Source organism: Mesoplodon densirostris, chromosome 10, assembly GCF_025265405.1.
Source record: "Mesoplodon densirostris isolate mMesDen1 chromosome 10, mMesDen1 primary haplotype, whole genome shotgun sequence".
NCBI classification, from domain to species: domain Eukaryota; kingdom Metazoa; phylum Chordata; class Mammalia; order Artiodactyla; family Ziphiidae; genus Mesoplodon; species Mesoplodon densirostris.
The window spans coordinates 96,672,375-96,693,322 of record NC_082670.1 but is presented as its reverse complement, the minus strand read 5'-3'; the positions used below and the strand labels follow the sequence as shown (position 1 = coordinate 96,693,322).

General features: G+C 38.2%; 1 protein-coding gene across 7 annotated transcripts in view; it reads right to left on the bottom strand.

Annotated features, from left to right (window-relative positions):
* The window catches only part of CNTN4 (contactin 4), a 566,629-nt gene extending 549,127 nt beyond the window's left edge, over positions 1-17,502 (bottom strand). The window contains exons 1-2 of one of the 7 annotated variants that reach the window (XM_060110875.1): positions 17,350-17,502; positions 7,623-7,735 (exon numbers count right to left, since the gene is read on the bottom strand). The gene's annotated coding sequence lies outside the window, so the exon portion shown is untranslated. Of the gene's footprint in view, positions 1-7,622; positions 7,736-15,895; positions 16,152-17,020; positions 17,128-17,349 lie in introns of those variants that run through there. The other 6 variants (XM_060110876.1, XM_060110879.1, XM_060110873.1 and 3 more) reach the window with 6 other exon arrangements.
* Positions 17,503-20,948: the final 3,446 nt, after the last annotated feature.

Below are 20,948 nucleotides of genomic sequence, written 5' to 3'. Positions count from 1 at the left end.
CAATATAATGGACACCTGGAAGAAATGGACAAATTCTTAGAGAGGTATAACCTTCCAAGACTGAACCAGGAAGAAATAGAAAAGATGAACAGACCAATCACAAGTAATGAAATTGAAACTGTGATTAAAAATCTTCCAACAAACAAAACTCCAGGACCAGATGGCTTCACAGGTGAATTCTACCAAACATTTAGAGAAGAGCTAACACCCATCCTTCTCAAGCTCTTCCAAATAATTGCAGAGGAAGGAAGACCCCCAAACTCATTCTATGAGGCCACCATCACCCTGATACCAAAACCAGACAAAGATACTACAAAAAAAAGAAAATTACAGGGCCTCCCTGGTGGCGCAAGTGGTTGAGAGTCCGCCTGCCGATGCAGGGGATACGGGTTCGTGCCCCGGTCTGGGAGGATCCCATATGCCGCGGAGCGGCTGGGCCCGTGAGCCATGGCCGCTGAGCCTGCGCGTCCGGAGCCTGCGCGTCCGGAGCCTGTGCTCCGCAGCGGGGGAGGCCACAACAGTGAGAGGCCCGCATACCGCAAAAAAAAAAGAAAATTACAGACCAATATCACTCATGAATATAGATGCAAAAATCCTCAACAAAATACTAGCAAACAGAAGCCGACAACATACTGAAAGGATCATACACCATGATCAAGTGGGATTCATCCCAGGGATGCAAGAATCCTTCAGTATATGCAAACAATCAATGTGATAAACCATATTAACAAATTGAAGGAGAAAAACCATATGATTACCTCAATAGATGCAGAAAAAGCTTCTGACAAAATTCAACATCCATTTATGATAAAAACTCTCCAGAAAGTTGGCACAGAGGGATCTTACCTCAACATAATAAAGGCCATATATGACAAACCCACAGCAAACATCATAATCAATGGTGAAAAACTGAGAGCATTTCCTCTAAGATCAGGAACAAGACAAGGATGCCCACTCTTGCCACTGTTATTCAACGTAGTCTTGGAAGTCCTAGCCACAGCAATCAGAGAAGAAAAAGAAATAAAAGGAATACAAATTGGAAAAGAAGAAGTAAAACTGCCACTGTTTGCAGATGACCTGAGACTACACATAGAGAATCCTAAAGATGCTGCCAGAAAACTACTGGAGCCAATCAATGAATTTGATAAAGTGTCAGGATACAAAATTAATGCACAGAAATCTCTTGCATTCCTATACACTAACTACGAAAGATCCTAAAGAGAAAATAAGGGAACAATCCCACTCACCACTGCAACAAAAAGAATAAAATAACTAGAAATAAACCTACCTAAGGAGGTAAAAGGCCTGTACTCAGAAAACTGTAAGACACTGATGAAAGAAATCAAAGATGACACAAACCAATGGAGAGATATACCATGTTCTTGGATGGGAAGAATCAATATTGTGAAAATGACTATATTACCAATAGCAATCTACAGATTCAATGCAATCCCTATAAAAATTACCAATGGCATATTTTACAGAAGTAGAACAAAAAATCTTTAAATTTGTATGGAAACACAAAAGACTTGGAATAGCCAAAGCAATCTTGAAAAAGAAAAACAGAGCTGGAGGACTCAGACTCCCTGACTTCAGACTATGCTAGAAAGCTACAGTAATCAATACAATATGGTACTGGCACCAAAAGAGAAATATGGATCAATGGAACAGTATAGAAAGCCCAGAGATAAACCCACGCACCTATGGTCAACTAATCTATGACAAAGCAGGCAAGGATATACAGTGGAGAAAAGACAGTCTCTTCAATAAGTGGTGCTTGGAAAACTGGACAGCCACATGTAAAAGAATGAAATTAGAACACTCACTAACACCATATACAAAAATAAACTCAAAATGGATAAAGACCTAAATGTAAGACTGGACAGTATAAAAATCTTAGAGGAAAACATAGGAAGAACACTCTCTGACATAAATCACAGCAAGATCTTTTTTGATCCACCTCCTAGAGTAATGGAAATAAAAACAAAAATAAACAAATGGGACCTAATGAAACTTAAAAGCTTTTGCACAGCAAAGGAGGCCATAAACAAGATGAAAAGACAACCCTCAGAATGGGAGAAAATATTTGCAAACGAATCAATGGATAAAGGATTAATTTCTAAAATATATAAACAGCTCATGCAGCTCAGTATTAAAAAAACAACCCAATCCAAAAATGGGCAGAAGACCTAAATAGACATTTCTCCAAAGAAGACATACAGATGGCTAAGAAGCACATGAAAAGCTGCTCAACATCGCTAATCATTAGAGAAATGCAAATCAAAACTACAATGAGGTATCACCTCACACCAGTCAGAACGGCCATCATCAAGAAATCTACAAACAATAAGTGCTGGAGAGGGTGTGGAGAAAAGGGAACCCTCTTGCACTGTTGCTGGGAATGTAAATTGATACAGCCACTATGGAGAACAGTATGGAGGTTCCTTAAAAACTAAAAATAGAATTACCATATGATCCAGCAATCCCACTACTGGGCATATATCCACAGAAAACCGTAATTCAGAAAGACACATGCACCCCAATGTTCACTGCAGCACTATTTACAACAGCCGGGACATGGAAGCAACCTAAATGCCATCAACAGACGAATGGATAAAGAAGATGTGGTACATATATACAATGGAATATTACACAGCCATAAAAGGAAGGAAATTGGGTCATTTGTAGAGACGTGGATGCATCTAGAGACTGTCATACAGAGTGAAGTAAGTCAGAAAGAGAAAAACAAATATCGTATATTAACACATATATGTGGAACCTAGAAAAATGGTACAGATGAACCAGTGTGCAGGGCAGAAATAGAGACACAGACATAGAGAACAAACCTATGGACACCAAGGGGGAAAGTGTCCGTGGTGGGTGTTGGTGTGATGAACTGGGAGATTGGGATTGACGTAAGTACACTAATATGTATAAAATGGATAAATAAAAATAAAAATAAAAATAAATAATAAATAAATAAAATAAGATGCTTTTATAAAACTGTATTTCCTCCAGTAGTCAATTTCTACTTGGACAACTTCGATTTTTAAAAAGTACAGATACTAGGAATGGCTCTGACTTTGATATGTCTTTTCCAAGTATGAAAATTTTAGCCATATAAAGGATTTGTCAAAAGACCCAGAAGAAACTATCTGACATACTGTGAAACACCAGGTCTTTTTACTCCTCCAAACTCTAAGAATTATAAGAACTACTGGAATGGAGTACTCTCAGTCTCTCTAAGAATATGTTTTGGTAGAGAACTGAGAAATTGGAGAGAAAGGACTGTTGGGAGGGGAAAAGCACATGAGGGCTGAGTAATGGAGAGAACCATAGTTCCAGGCATGGGTAAAATTTGTCAAAGGTGTGGGTGAGAGTATAAAGAAAAACTTCACTAAAATAAACAGTATATACTGCACAGTTTTGTCTTGTGCTGGCTCTCATTCTTAACTGACGTACTTAATTGACTTGTAAGTCACATTGTAAGAAACCTGTCTTAAGACCATTATTTGGAGTAGCAATAGGGGTGGCGGTATAATTTTAATTTCTATCTCCATGTGACATTGTACATATATTCCATCACTGCTAAAAACAGAATTGAATGATATTGCTTAACCATTTCCTTCATTACACAGTGTATCTGTCATATTCACCTCTAAATACATATTTTCAATCCTTTTAGAAAGTAGACACTCGATACTGATTCTGTTCCAGATCACTTGTTAGTAATGATACTTATTAAATGGAAAACCTTGGCCTTGTCAAGATGAAAAGCAAATAAAACATTAGTGACAAGGTTTGCAAAGTACAAACCGATGTATATTTGTGCTTGGTGTTCAACAACGTTAAATCATGCACAATAAAGACATGTCAGTAACTTGCATTTTAAGTAAAATATTTGCATGTTTGATTTTGGAGCACACTGAATGAAGATTACATACATGACTTTCACAGACATATATAAATTTTAAAATGTTTTTGACTAAACATTTACTGACAATGTTCAATTTACTAAACAATATTTAGTCAGTTGCTTTTTTGCACTCTTTCATCATTCAGGTCAAGGAAGATAATTTTGTGGCAGTGGCAGTATCTTATCTTTATTTTTTCCTTTCAGAACACTAACATGTTTATATCCTTCCTCTAACCTATTTTCAATTGGAAAAAGAAAAGGTAGTCCCAGTAGAATACCTGCAAAACATCAAATACACAGGAGTGGTAATCAAATGCAATCCAAACAGCCTTCCAAGGTGCACACTGCATGAATAACATCACTCTCCCCAGTGCATTCATTCAGCCTCCTTTCTAATAGGTGTTCTGATACCGGTCATCACATTCAATGATAGTAAAGATCTATTTCCAATATGGGCATGATTTACAGTCTTGACTGGCACTTCCAGGGATGAGAAAATACAAGCTTGATACCTTTTTGCATCTATAACTTTTGGGTTTTACAGATGGTTGACAAAGCCCACCCAGGGTTTTCTTTATTGCCATGCAAATATTCTAAGCACCCAAAAGCCTGAGCTGGGATTCAATTAGATTTTTTCCCCTGATATACTAACTAAACTTGTTTGTCAATATACTATATCCAAGTTGCATGGGTTTTGCTTTTAATAAGAGGAAAGGACATATTCTTTGTTTCGTTTTTTATAGACAATTTAACTTCTTGTCTTGTATTCAAATCCTTAATCATTGGATGGTGTGCCACTACTGAGTTTGGAGGAGAAGGACTAAAGTTTTAGGAGATACTTATTTTCTAGAGAGTAAAACACTGAAGAGGTAGTTTAGATGAGTAAAACGATTCATTGAGAAAGAATTTTACTTTAGAGCATTTAACATATTACCTTTAAAACTTCACCAAATTTCAGGGTTGATGAAGTTTAAACATATTAGTTAAAAATCTTCAGTTTGGACCCCAAAATGACACTCCCAGGTATACGTCCACACAAAAACTGCAGTCAAATGTTCATATAGGCATTATTTACAATAGGCAAAAAAGTTAAAACAACCCAAATGCCCGTTAACTGAAGAATGGATAAATAAAATGTGGTATATCCATGCAATGGAATATTATTGGGCCATAAGAAGAATGAAGTGCTGACACATGCTACAACATGGATAAACCTTTAAATCATGATGCAAAGTGAAAGAAGTCAGTCACAAAAAATCACATATTGCATAATTCCTTACATATGAAATATCCAGGATAGGCAAAACCATAGAGACAGAAAGTCGATTAGGGCTAGGAGAGGGTTTAGGAGAAATGAGGAGTGACTGCTAATAGGTATGGGGTTTCTTTATGGAATGATGAATATAGAGTTGACCCTTGAGCAAAATGGGTTTGAACTGTGTGGGTCCACTTGTACTCAGAGTTTTTCGATAGTAATACTACAACACTATACAATCCACTGTTGGTTGAATCCATGGATGTGGATCCTTGGATACAAAGAACCAACTACAAGTTATATGCAAATTTTCAACTGCATGGAGGGTTAGCACCCCTAACCCTCACATTGGTCATGGGCCAGCTGTATTCTAAAATTGATTCTGGTGATGGCTGAACAATCCTTTGAATATACTGAGAACACTGAATTGTACTTCCTAAATGTGTTAATTATATGGATTATGAATGAATAACTCAATAAAGCTCTTTAAAAAATATCTGGTTGAGAATTTTTTCTTTCTAATTTTCACAGTCTTTTCAACAAGGTCATACATTCACAGTGGTTTTTAACAAAAGAAATCTTTTAAAATAGAGAACTGATTTTTTTTTAATTTATAAAAGGAGAATTGCTTTGATGAAAGTTGAAAAAGGTAGTTATTCACCTTGATTTCTAAGTACTCAGATGACTACTTAAATATCCACCTATTCTCTGAGGACTCTGGGTAAAATAAGGGTTAGGAGACCTACACTGATCATGATATTTGCACCTCTTGGAGACAATCTCCATGCTGTTGTTTACTCTCTGTTGACTTCCTGATCTGAAAACCTCCTCATATGACTCTGGATTTTATTACAGGGGTAACCTTTTGTAAGTTCAAAGCCAAGGTCGTGTCCCTTCAGCTCAAATCCAGTCCTGAGGCATAACTCTTTCAAGAAAAGATCCTTCCACACTTGCATCACAAAGACTCTGACACATGTCACAATGAAGCAACTTCCATTAAGTTGCAGCAATGAATGTCCCTTCATTTGACGGACTCTGAAAAATTGTTCTATCTTTCCCCATTCCCATGACAGCTGTCACCATGTCATATATAGAGAAAAGTTTAAAAAAGAAAGGCCTCTCGCTTTCCCGACAGTTGTCACCACTAGCGATAACATAATATGCAATGTTACCAAGGGGAAATAAAACACTGTATAAGAAACTAGACACTGCCTATATTGGAAAAGCCCACATTTTACTTTCATAAATCGTAGGATCAAAGGGAAACAGTAGTATCATTTATAATATTTCAGAATATCCCCTATGGAGTATATCTGTCCTGTCTCCAGTATACATCTCAATTCCTATGGTTCTGGAGAGAGCATCTATCCCAGATAAAGCATTCAAAATGTTTCACTTCACATGTCTTTAAATAACTAACCACAAGACTTGGGTGTCAGGGAAAGATGTATCAGATCAATTTAGGACGGAAGGCAAAGATTTAGGGCATAAAGCAGTGTAACATAAAATGAGGCAAAAACTTTTAACTTGACAGGTTGATAAACTTGTTGATCTAATACATTTTCTTTTCTGATTTCAAATAACAATACAGTGATAAAAGGATGCCCAAGAAAGAATTCCTTAGTTATAAAATCCAGTGTGGGTGGAAGGAGGAGTTCAAACTGGTCTTTACTCTTATTATTCAAATGCAGTGCAGACCCTCCCAACACTGGCATCATTTGGGAGCTACTTATAAATTCAGATTTCAAGCCTCACTCCAATCCTGCTGAATCAGAATCTGCATTTTCATACTTTAATGTCTGAAAAGCACTGTCCATGCTATTTTCCCACTCGTTTCACTATTCAATGTTTGGATTCTCGGGCCATGGAAACAATTAATTTCTTACTAGTTACAGCTATTAAGTAATATTGACATGAGAAAAGAAATGTAATGCAACAAAATACATACCCTATTGTTAAATTAACTAAAAGTTCAAAACATCAGATTTCTCATGTGACAGCTATGCTAAAGCCTTAATATTGAGGGCAGGTTAAGAGATATTCTAAATCAATTGATATCTAAGACTACATCATTTGTTAAGAGTCTCTATGGAAAATGAAACAAGCTTGTTAATACTGACTACAGATCTTTAAAATACTACATCAGTTTGATGCTGAGGCAGTTTGAGGTTGATGCTTACGCAAATGTGACTTTGCCTAAGAAGGTGGTGTTTCTAGATGTTGAAAAGGAAGGGGCTTGTATTGTGCTGGCAGGTAATGTAATGTGCTTTGAACTGGCCAGTGACGTATTTCATGTATATAACAACTGCTTAGGCAGGCCACATGCATACCCAATTCAATGATGTCTGCAGAGGATCTGCCTGCCTGGTGATGGTAAAAATAAACCCTTGAGTGCTCTGTATTTAATTAAGGAAGCAGATTTGGAAAGCCATTGAGCCTTTAGGCTCTTACCATTAAGAATCATCCCGTTCATCACTTCCTAGGATCACACGAGGTCAGGACCACTGTACCAAAGCTCAGAGACAACGTTCTGTGGTGATTGAAGCACTACTACTTCTGTGCCTCTGGAAAAAAAAAAAAAAAAAAAGACATCAGATGTCCACACAATTAATCACTGAAGAGTGTTCAGCCCTCAGAAAAAAAGACAAAGCTGTCATCTCCTCAGTAAATCCCTCTAACTGGCTACTTCAAAACTTTGGTAAGCTCCCAGGTTACCAAAGGGAAGTTAAAAGGGGGAGAAAAGTCAGTAGCCTTGGGGAAAGAATCGATAAGGCAGACAGGCACTATATATTCTAGTACCTATTTTCATTTTATACACTGAAATGAAATAGTGCACTAAGAGCCCCTTTTCACTTAGTTGGCATAATATTTACTTCCTAATTATCATCTTTAATACTAACAGCACTTTGCAGTTATAAAAACATCTTGTTCCAAAAAGCTCAAAATGTTTCCTTACATATCAATTCAACTCTGCTTAAGACCATGTCTCAGGGAGGGATGGCTGTACCCATACCAATGGTATAAATATAGTTATAAATAGGTTTCAAATTAGTCAATTAGATCAACTCCATCATTTAAGGTGGGTGGAAAGGAAACATCTAAGAAATAAGTGACTTGTTGGGTAGATAGAAGTCCAGCTTTATTCACAGAAGTGAAAAGAGGGGAAGGTCTGCCTTGGTAACTTGGGTGCCTAATTACAAAAAGCTACTCTCAAACAAACGTACAAACAAGAAGTCTGCTTCAGTGATTCAGCTATTTTAGGCCAACATAATTCTGAGTTCACAAAAACATCCAGAAAATTGTTTTGTTCCTTTACTTCATATGGCCTGTATAGGATCAATTTAAATACCACAGAAGTACTCTTAGCTGGAGAAATGAGCCAAAACAGCAAAAGGAGGCAGTGGAGATGCAAAGAAAAGCCACCAAGGTCTCCAGCATAGCGTACAGAACCTCTCCTTCCCTCTTCTTGACAGGTTTTGCCCAGTGAGAATGGGCACACTTTGATAAGGACAGCGACTTTCTGTGTGTTTTATTCATCGCCGTATCCCTACACCCTAGAGCAGAATGAGGTAAATAGTAGATAATTTTAAAATGAATGAATGAATGAACTAGGCTGGCAATCATGAAGATGGGCCCACCTGCTGATTCTGTCAGCTGCACGGTAAGCAAGAAAAATGTGAATGCCTAAACATCAAAGCATTGTGTTCCTTTAGCAGATACAACCTGCAAAACGTCTGTTGTAAAACTACATAGCATATAGGCTGTGTCCTTGAGGGGAAAAACAAGTGAAAATTAGACCATCTTTTCTAATGTGATGTGACGTGTCTAATCTCACATAATGCAGATGTGACAGAAGCATCTGCAGGTTTCCTCTACCTGCCTGATTAGATACGTGCTCTGTGTCTGTGCAAAGTTTTTTTTTTTTTTTTTGCGGTATGCGGGCCTCTCACTGTTGTGGTCTCTCCCGTTACGGAGCACAGGCTCCTGCCCATGGCTCACGGGCCCAGCCGCTCCGCGGCATATGGGATCTTCCCAGACCGGGGCACGAACTCGTGTCCCCTGCATTGGCAGGCAGACTCTCAACCACTGCGCCACCAGGGAAGCCCTTATTTTTTTTTTTTTTAAAAAGGAAATAATCATCAACGTATCCCTTTCAACAGTAGTGTAAATCATGTTTGGCAACGTTAGTGCCAAATTTAAATACAAAAATTACACGTTAGTAAAACCAGTCACTGTAATTGTAGTCTATCAAACTGAATAACAGGTATATTAGATCTACTTATTTATTGAATTCTGTGTGATTAACACCATACTTATGCCTGTAAAATAATGAGTTCTTAAATCTGACCCCTATAAATTGACAATCTGGAGACATATTAGGATCTAAAGAAGCTTTGTAGGAATCCTAACACATTTTGTTCTAGTCTCCTCTTAAATTCCTTTCTAAAAGTGCATAGAATAACTTATACTAGAGGATGTAAATTACAAGTATAGATTTGAAAGCTGTCTCTAGCTTTGAAACACTGAAAAAATAAATAGAGGTATTTAACATGGGTGACGTGTAGCAACACTGAGCACACAATCTTACATGGCACTGAAGAAGGATGCTTATGCACTATCCTCAGCCAACCCTGTGGATGCTCTATTTTCTGACATCTGGTCTACCTCACTCATTTATGTTTTCAGCCTGGTATCAACAGGCCCTTTCTTTGGGCTTTCTGGCTCTCAGTAGCTTTCTACTATTACGGCATGATCATAGAATCTAGAGAGCAATTCAAGGGTTACTCTCTTGCCAGAGAAAGAGCACCATGGTGTTCTGGAAATTCTACGCTCTATTCCTAGTCACACTGCTTACTAGTTTAGATAAGCCCCTAGCCCTAATAGAAGAGAATCAAAGAAGACAATCTATAGAACATTTCCAGACTTAACATTCCATGGTTTCTTGTCACTGTTTCCCCATTTGCTAGGGTGACCATTCTTGACCTATGACAGGGTCACCTGCATGTCCCCATTACAAGTTCTGCTACATACGAGAATGCCTTCTAAAATTGTTAATCAAAAATACTTTTAGAAAAACAGTTTTATCAATGTAGCCTTGCCCTAAGCAATTATATCTGTAAAATAATATATTTTATTTCCTAGTTACATATTTTTTTCTTTTAACATATCCATTAAAAGTATCTATCTATATCTCTTTTTTTTTTTTTTTTTTTCTTTTTGCGGTATGCGGGCCTCTCACTGTTGTGGCCTCTCCCGCTGCGGAGCACAGGCTCCGGACGCGCAGGCCCAGCGGCCATGGCTCACGGGCCCAGCCGCTCCGCGGCATATGGGATCCTCCCAGACCGGGGCACGAACCCGTATCCCCTGCATCGGCAGGCGGACTCTCAACCACTGCGCCACCAGGGAGGCCCTCTATCTATATCTTAAAGTCATCAGACATTCCATCAGCAGTATTTGCTTCACACTCTGGAAAAACTGCCATGGGGAGCCCAAAGTTTACTAAAATGGATATTTTAGAGAAATTATCAGAGTCTTAGCCAGACTTTCAAACAGGTTCCTAACTCTATCTTTCAGATAATTTTGATATTGAATACCTTCAAATACAAACTCAAGAATGTTTCCCAAGGGAAATATTTTAGTCTATCATTTTACATGAATATCTTGAATATTACTCACGTGTTATGAAATTAATTTGGAAAAAAATACCACTGTAACCAATGTATCATTCAGCCATACCCCTTGATGAACATCAGAAATTTGCAGATTTTAGCTTTGTTGTATATACACACACACACACAGAGACACACACAGACATACACACACACATGCACACACACCACTTAGCTGAGAAACTGTTTTTCTCCTAATAATTTAGGTAAGAATGTTTAAAAGTAAAGTCATTTTTAAAGCTTTCACATCTCTTAGAGGTACTCGCATGCCACAAAAGGTACTTTCAACAAGAAATATAACACTACAGGAGAGGTTAACGACAGCAATCAACTGAATACCCTGGTGGATTCCTGCAGGGAGAGGTAGAAGGGGGACTCCAGGGAAGGACTGTGTCAGTCTAAATGTGCTGCTTTTCTTTGCTCTCAGCACACAGCCAGACAGCTGGATGGGAGGAAGAGTCACACACCTTAAATTACCAGATTCACAGTTAACACACACATCATAAAGATGTCAGAGACCATGTTTGAACACATGATTTGTTCTCTTCTGGGAGATGGTGCTTGTTTCCCCACCCGGGGTCGAGCATCATGCCTACCAACCTGAAAGGTGCACAAACACACAGAATTCTAAGCAGCACGAGGCAAAGTTCTTGCAAATGACTGTGTATAATTAGTGACGTGACTCATTTAGAGGCTCCTGTCCGGTAGAAAAGGGCATTTATCTGACTGCTCCAGAGATCTAAACATTTTACTCTGGATACGATGCTTAGTAGAGTAAAAGTGAGGTGAAATGATTTCAAGAAGTCCTTCCATATCATGGCGCATCACGCCCCACAATAAGAACGTTAAACTTACTTGTGAGCAGTTGAAGTGATTTAATAAAATCAAACTCCTAAAACTTCCTGGTCACCTCTCCTGGTATTCTTTAAGGTCATACACATAAATGGTGAGCGGGTGTGTGTGGGGGGGAGATAAGAAACACAAACATTGATAGGAGAATCAAGACAATTCACTAGCAACCTGTATGGACAGCTACACAATGTTTATGAATACTTACCACATGAAACATGATACCTATATACGCTATTCCAGAAGTCCTCACTAAGTAAGACAATTCACACTGATGCCACAGTACACACTCCATTTTCGATAATTCTATTTTTAAAACTTGTTTGGGCAGTTAAGAGCCAAAGGCATTCCTTTTTGTCTGTGTCTCCTCACTGATTTAAATTTCTTAATCATTTGCACAGTAACTTAGCAATACCTATGCCAATTAATTTGGAATTAGTCCCAGTGCCCTGACACTTGGTGCTTTTTCACTCACTCATCACAATACCCTCTTTCCTCTGCTTCCTTATTTACAATGTTTGTTTGTTTGTTTTTGCAGAGCACTCAAATTTCTACCCCTTGATACAGGGTTTCCTTCTGGCAAGCCTTCAATCTCCCTCCTCGAGTCCCCTGTGCCGAATGCATGGCACAGTCAGCTTCTCTAAATTCCGTCATAGCCTCAGAATCTGTTGCTTTGCATTTTATATCTAACCAAAGAAATACTTTATTCCCTTGCAGCTCCTTCTGATATGCTCCGTTCAATACTAAATCATACTGGTCCTTCCTAGAAACAACAGAGAAATTTCATGCTGATATGCAGAAAGACTCTCATTCCTACGCTGGAATATAAGCAAAGACAGGAAACCATGAACAAAACCTACTGCCACATCTGAGACTGATTTACAACTTTACTTTTTTAACTATACAATAAAACAGTCTGATAAACCACTGGAGCTATTAACTAAGTGATACTGAATTGAACGTCTCAAGTCATCAGATCCACTGGTTTAAAACCAAAAGTAGTGCCCTTGAAGCTGCCTGGTAACTTTATAATCAGGGATTTGAGAGCCACAAATTATCAGACATATCTGTCACCGTAATAGTTTTTGCACAGAAATAGTACAAAATCATTTTGGTCATGGAAGGATGCACAACTATAAAGCCGAGGAATTATTCCATGTTACTGATTCTACTTACTACAGGGCCCGCCACCTAAAAAGTCAGGATATCTACCCAATTTTTTGAGATTTTGAAAATTAATTTTATACTCTGCATGATCACATCAAATACAGTCTATGAGTTCAATAAGGAATAACATTAATATTCAAAATAAGCCACATAGACAGAGATCTCCTAATAGTAAAACTTGAGAGAAAAATTAATATTCCAACTTATATTTAAAAGCTGTCCTAACACTACCCTTTTCTGGAATAAGCAGCAAAGCCCACCCAAGCTATTGATGTCATAGAATGGTCACTTAAAATCCATCTCATAAGTACTCACTGGATGTTAAGATATATACATATAAATGTTGTCAAGTGTTAAGTAGAATATTAGCCTGCAATTATTTTGTGCCATTCCAGCTATTCAGTCAATGTGTATGCTCATTTCATTTAAGTGAAAGAAACAAAAAACACTGTCATCCTTGTATTACAAATATCAATTCTGAAATTAATTTAGCTTCTTCCAGTACTTGTAGTGAAGATGATCAAACAAAATTTACTCACAATTGGGTCTGAGTACATCAAAAAGCCCCAGAATCATTAGTGATGGTTCAGTAACTTCATCATTTGTCGATTTTAACTGACAGTCTTATCTCGTAATGAACAGTTCTGAGAGTACAATAAACATAGAATGAAGAAAATCTTCCATGAAGTTTTTTTCTTTTAACGCTCTTGGATGCTACAAAGTTGCCTGCATGATTATGCTGTCAGGTATATATTTCATACTAAAATCATTTATGGCTTTTTATTTTCCATACCATTTAACAAGACTGTCATTTTTCATGGAAAAATAAAATCCTTTGGTGAACATTTTTTCCCTTTTTAAAAATCAAGCTCTTTAATATCCTGCAAAACTGAAGTGGATTCTCATTTGTGAAATTTTGTTTTTGTTTTATTTTTAAATTAAATGTTGTCAGCTGAATACATTAGGATGAATCCTGCTTAGTCACCTTCAATTTAGAATATAAGATAAATTATTCTCTTACTTTAAAAATTAACATGGGAAATCTACACACACATATATACACACCCATAACTTTCAGTGTGCCTTCTGCACACACCTGCCTAGGACTAAGTAAACATAATACACAACAGAGCAATGTATCAGTGTATCAATTATACCTCAATGACCTCTCATAAGAAAAGGTGACAAACAAACAACTTACGCAAAAGAACAGGCGATCCTAACCTTGTTTCTGTTTGACTTTAGAATAAGTCACTAATGAAAAAACAGAGGAGGGAGGCAGGAAAAAAGGGAACCAGGGACAGGGTAGAAAGACAGGGAGTGGAAACAGAAAAAAGAAGGAAGGAAGGAAGGAAAGGATAGAGGGAGGAAGGGAGGGAGGGGAAGGGAAGAAAAGGAGGAAGAAAGAAAAACAAGAATCCAATTTGTTTTGGATGACAATTATATCACATTTTGCCCAGTCCCGAGGCAATTTGAAGGGCTATCAGGAGTGAGTGAGAGGCTAGGATGAGGTGTCATGAGATCATGGATTTTCCTAACCTAGAGAGTATCTTAGAAATCATACCATTTTACAGGGGATACTGATGCACAGAGAGGCGGAGTGCCTTTTTAGAGCTTGCACAGCAGCTGAAAAGAGGTTACCTTAAGTGTCTGCTGGGCCAGGTGAAAACCTAAGGAGCAGACACTGATATTGCAGAGTCGAGGTTTACTAACATTTAAAATCATCCCCCAATTTTTTAGGTTATTAAAGTCATGCTTTTTCTATTCAACCATATTGACTGTTGAACGTCTCGTGGAAAGAGTTTACAGACCTTCCGGCTTCACCTCATATTTGCGGGTGCAACCCATTAAGCAAGGATAGGGTGCAGTCTGTATGTAAAAAGGACCTGCTGACAAATGCTGCTGAGGATGCTGTGAAGTTCCCTCTGTGCTTAGCCCAGCAGCTCTGGGACAGACATGACAGTGAGCCAAGGGCCCAAAGCACAGCTGCCAGGGGGCTCTTCTCTCTTGCTGTGCCCCTTCTCACAGCATTCTTTACTTTGTTCAACTCTAGCAGCTTCTGGATGCTGAGGGAGCCCTGAACTGGGAACAGCCTGGAAATTATCTACAGGGCTCGTTTGGTGGATTTGTACTCACGCTTGCAAATGCATAGAGAGATAAACCCTTTTTACATACAAAATGCAAGACTTTTATTATCTTTTATAGCAGTTAAAATTTATTTTGAAGGCCATCAAATCACCATGAGTTTAAAAGCCCCTATTACAAGGTATATGTAACACCCATCTGGCCTCCCCATCTGTCAAATGACCAGACCCTAAACTAACCCCTGAAGCATCCAATCCCCTTTTCTACAGATTAAGCATAACTGAGGATACAGTGTCCCAATTTTTATTAAATAGTTAAAATATTTCTAAATAATAGGAGCACACTATAAATCTTGCAAATACCTCTTGTAGCTTTGAGGTGACCAGCCGCAAAAAAAAAAAAAACAACAAAATTTAACATCACAGGCATTGATGTTTCTAAATGTTTGAATGGAAAGAAAGAAGTCAAACTTAACTACTTCAGAAGAATACCTCTCTACAAAGGGCAAAAGTTCCTGCTAAATATATACATACACACACACACACACACATACATATATATGTGTATATATACACACACATATATATAGAAGAATTCAGGAGTCACACACAAAATTGAAATTCAAAAGAAAACAGCACGTACTAAATTATTTAGACACAAAACAAACGATTGTACAAAAATCACTGGACCTTAACTACTTCTATTTCTGTTCCTTACATCATTTTAAATAAGATCACACCTCTGTGAGATCACATACTTGCACTAGTTAGAAAAACACAAACTATTATTTAAAACATAGCTGAGACTTCCTCAGTAACCATCACTCACACAAGTCAGCTCAGTTTGGGAAGAAAGCATAAGGCCAATCTTTTGCTTAGGGGAAATGTAACTAACCATCAAATCCACTTGCCATAATTTCAGATTTCCATATTTCAGACCCTTAAACACACTTACTTTTATCCAGAGAACAGAATTCTCCTCAAGGACAGCCCTGGGACTGTTGGCTACCCAGAGGTACCACGGCCATTCTCCTTTTGCTTCATCTTGCCAGATGTTAAGTGCTCTTTATTGGTTTGTTAACTTTTCCCCTCCAAACCTCAAGCTCTGAAAATGCCTGTGCTCATGTACACAGCCATCTATTTTGAGTCTTCTCCCCCTTGCATCATTTCCCTCAACAAAATCTAATGAGAACATCCTCTGTCCTCACCAGTGAGACACTGTGATACTTCACAGCCTGTGGTTTCTCTCTGCTTTGAAACTTACTGCCTATTCAGAAAAATTGTATTTCCACTCCGGAAACTGCGGGATCCTCCGGCTCCACGGACTCAAGCTCAATGAGGGCACTTTGATTGCCCTTTGCAGATAGGAATGATTCGAAGTTCACTTTGGTCCACCTCAGCTCTGGCCATTGGTTCAAGTGGTTAAAGCCTCTTATATTCAAATTCTATTCTTACAGCAGCTCAATTATTCTACTTTCAATCCAGGAAGAAAAGTGTGGTTTATATTTAGGTTAGGGGAAACCCAGACCAAAAATCTGTATATCCTTTTCCACAGTGATAATGATCTTTAATTTCACTAAGCCATTGATCATTTGAAAGACACCATGCAAACATTGTTAACAATATTAATTTCTAATATCATTTTTATGATGAATTCATCTTGCATACTAATTTGATAGGTTGCATTTGGAGACATATGAAAGATAAATGAACCCAGAGCTGAACTGATAATTTTTGCTTTTTTAAATTTCACATCTCCATAAAAAGTAGTGCATTCAAAAGCAAAAATGGGCTAAACATAGACTCTTATTTTTCAATACCATCCCTTAGAATGAAAAAAGACACATATACTTTATATTTGCAAATATTCCTAATAGTTACCCCCACCCCCGGCAAAGTTTCTAAATAGCATGCAACTGAAAAACAAGAGAAACTTTCCTGTTTCTGCATTTCTTAGTAGCAGGAGAGAGCCACAAAATAAACTATCTTAAATAAATTCTGGAAACACTGACACAAGCATCTTTTATACAGAAATGCAAGTAAGATGATCTCTTTACATATACGCATTACTTCTACTTACATTTTTCTCGCAATGGCCAGAGATACAGAAGATAAATATATGCTCTAGCCATCCTGAGCACCACAGACAATGCATGTATGCTTCCAAATTTCAAACAAAGCCAATAATTTTTAACTTCTATAAAAGCGTTCTAAAAGGTCTCTTATTTCCTTGTATGAATCAATTATAAAAGAGATCTGACAGAAACAGCAAGCTCCAAACAGATTACACTGTCTCACCAGCTTGATTCAATAAAGAGCGATGGAACAGAAAATCAAATGCAGCTTGCAAAGTCACATTCACATGGAGCTGCAGGGAGGAAGAGGGGGAGAGAAAAACCTGGTACTTACAGACTGCAAAGTAAAATGTCCCAGTTTCGCTTTACATGTTACAGTGAATTAAACAGAGATTTCAGCTCTCAGCAAGTCCCTGCTTCCACTACACTGATCATCCACGCAGAACAGGCCCTTATGGATTGCTTAGGCAGCTGGGAGATAATGGGACCATATTCTCATCTGGGACTAGAGATGCTGAACTGCTCTCCGCTGTGCACTGCATGGCTCTCCGCCAGCATTAATCAAGGAGGACCCAGCTTTGTGGCTGTGTTCCCCAAAGGATCGACATAATTAGCGCATGAATCAAAGACGCACACTGGGAGAATCACACACATCTCTAACTGGCTCTGCTCACATCAACCTGATTAGGAAATCAACTTGGTTCCCCGATCAAATGTGTTCAACCTTTCAAAGATATGCAGAGACTCGCACAGCTGTTTACAGATTTCAAGGGTGGGGGGTACAGTTTAAGGCTTCCTTCCCAATGGACAATTTATGTAATTCCTCAACTATAGAATATAATTACACGGGTTGTTCGGTATATATGGTGGGTTTGCCCTGTGATTTGGTTTGTCTGTTAGTGTTACTTGCGGCTCCCAGGAAGCTTACAGGCTGCAGCATTGCCCCTCTGGATTATATGGGACACGTGTGCATACATTCTTTGCAGATCTAGACTTTGGGGAGACTGGTTAGACTCAAGATAGTCTCTCTGGGGGCATTTTATGTCTCCAAATGTATGTTTCTTCTTGAGTCCTAGAAGTCCAGGGCATTCAAAGCAGAGGGTTTGGCATGGAACTCAGGACACCAAGTATTCAAAAAGGAACTGGCAATGTTGATTCCGCTTGTGTAACTGGAATAACGCTCTTCTTTACTCTGCCTGCATGGTGATACAGTCAGGAGTTGCAAACTAGTAGCCTGTGGACATGCTTGGTTCGGCAAGAGAGAGATTTTAGAATTTGAATGTGAACATTTTTAAACAGAACATGTGTTCTGCACTTTACCAAACCTGTGCCAACTCCTGCTTTTGCTCATATACGCTACCTGCCAGCCCTTGAAGATATTTGCTTATGTAAACTTGACCTTAGTTAAGCAAGTGTGGGTTAGAGATGTAAAACTTTCCATTTCAGAGAAAGGAGACATCTCGTGTCACTCATCAAAGGCTGTGATTAAGGCACCCATGTGATAATTTAAAGTTCCAACACACACAAAAAGCTGCTTATAATTAATAGGCCTGTGTGATAAAGACAGGGCAGATATTAGGAGGAGAGAAAAACCGTTCTTATGTTCATCTTGCTACAAAAATCATATGACCTACAATATGACTGCACCTCTCTGAGCCTTGTTTTTCTTATCTATACAATGGGGCCTTGGTCTAGATCTCTGAGGACTCTTGCAGATAAGACAGTCTACTATTGTTCTAAGAACTAGAAAGTGGATCTCCTATAGAATAGTGTTTATACTTCATAGCAGCGACCTGAGGAACGGGAATGAAATAAATGTATGCTTTTTTTTTTTTAAACTGTCCTCAATTGGGAGGTCTCTGTTACCTTTGAGGGTCCCATGAGAAATTGGCTAATACGCAGCTGTTTTAGAGAACTAGAGGCAGCATGATCTATGTGAGTAAATTATAAATGTGTAAAAGGAAAAAAAAAGGCCAGCCAGAAGATGGTTTTGGCTATTTCTACACACACTATTTCTGCCTGAGAGCAAAACATCTGGATGAAGAGCCAAAAGTCTGGTCAAAATGTTTTGTCTTCATGGTGTCAATCACCAGATACTTTGATTTGTGAGGAAAGAGTCTTTTTATATTTAAATGGGATTATTCCGGCTTACTTTCTTACACTCCTACTATCCAAAGTAAAGAAAGATAGGGTTTCTCTTCACATTGTCAGTCACGCCATCTTTTGTGGGAAAATTTGTATCATCAAGGTCAAGACAATCCAAACTGTCCTAGGGTTTTGATACTGGTCTCAGGGAATCACAGAAAAATGGACCCACATTTTCCTGATGCTTTACTGAATAACTAGAAAAATAACTCACCCAAAGGACACAAGATTTTGCAAAAGATGCATGCTACCAGATCTTTCTGTGTCCATTACCAACTCATTCCAAACTAGATACAAGGCCTCAAGTAGACTTACTATCAATAGTTAATAGTGACAATATACAAAGTGAGGGATGATGAAACAGTATAATTAAACTTAAAAAAATTCACCAGACTTTTGAGTAATTTTGTGTTGGTTCAATACATTTGTTTTTGCAACTATTTTCAATCCAATTTCTTTAAAGTAACCCATTTAAAAAAAATTTCTTGGGGTATTCTTGCAAATTGGTGTAACGTAAAATGACTGGCACAAATTTCATGTTTGTTATTTTTATCTGGCTCATTATTATTGAAACTTTAGCACATCTACTTCACACGACTCATGTGAGGTGCTGACAAAAACAGGTTAATTAAATAGCAATTGTGCGTCTCAGTTATATTAGCAAACGTATTGCTGCAGCAAATGAAAACAGGAGCAAATTAAAATACAAACTGTTTATTCAGTGGTATAGTCAAAATAAATAGTTTAATTGGTTTTAAGTTGTATTCAATCTCTCTTTGCCTGGTAATTACTTTGATTCATCTTTGATTATGGTATGTGATAGATTCACTTTGACATCATGTGATTTACACTTGTTTCTAATGGTAGGTGATAATTACTAACTAAAAATCTCTAACTTCCATCAATTCTTCATACATTACTCCCCAAGACATACCATTTAAAATATGGTTTATAACAAAAGCCTAAATCTGGAAAATGTCTGGTTTTTTTTTTTTTTTTTTTAAGGTCAAAGCCAACATTAATGGCAAAATAAATATTGCAAAGAGAGGGAGTAAATGACCAAAATGATTAGTAACTGCAAACAAAAGAGACTGTCTTCATAAATACAGTAGGGCCTGATATATTACCCCAGAATGTATTTTGGAAGCCAAAAATATACAGTGATTGTTTTAGACTTTATGTGGAAACTCCAAGAAAGTGCATCTCTTTGGAATTGTCAACAACCTACATTTTTTTTTTTTTTTTTTTTTTTTGTGGTACGCGGGCCTCTCACTGTTGTGGCCTCTCCCGTTGCGGAGCACAGGCTCCAGACGCGCAGGCTCAGCGGCCATGGCTCACGGGCCCAGCCGCTCCACGGCATGTGGGATCTTCCCGGAGCAGGGCACGAACCTGTGTCCCCTGCATCGGCAGCCGGACTCTCAACCACTGCGCCACCAGGGAAGCCCAACAACCTACATTTTTAACAACACTCTTGTCAAGGCTAATAAGGACCTGGGAAATGGGGCCCCTGAGGTCTTTTTCTGGCCACAACACAAGATTCAGCAAGTTAAATACAGTTCTGAGCTTCAGCAAATCTAGGGGAAAAATGACAGTTATGGCAGTAATTTCCCAACAGGTTGAGGCTTAATATTTTTTAATGCTTTGGAATCTTCAGCAGTAACTCACGTGATGTGCACATAAGTGCTCATTGCTTCTTCTAGAAAGTATTCATACTTCCTATTCCTTGCCTCTCTCACTAAAAGTCAGAGCCAAAAGCTGAGACAACTGACATTTCTCCAGCTGAGAACA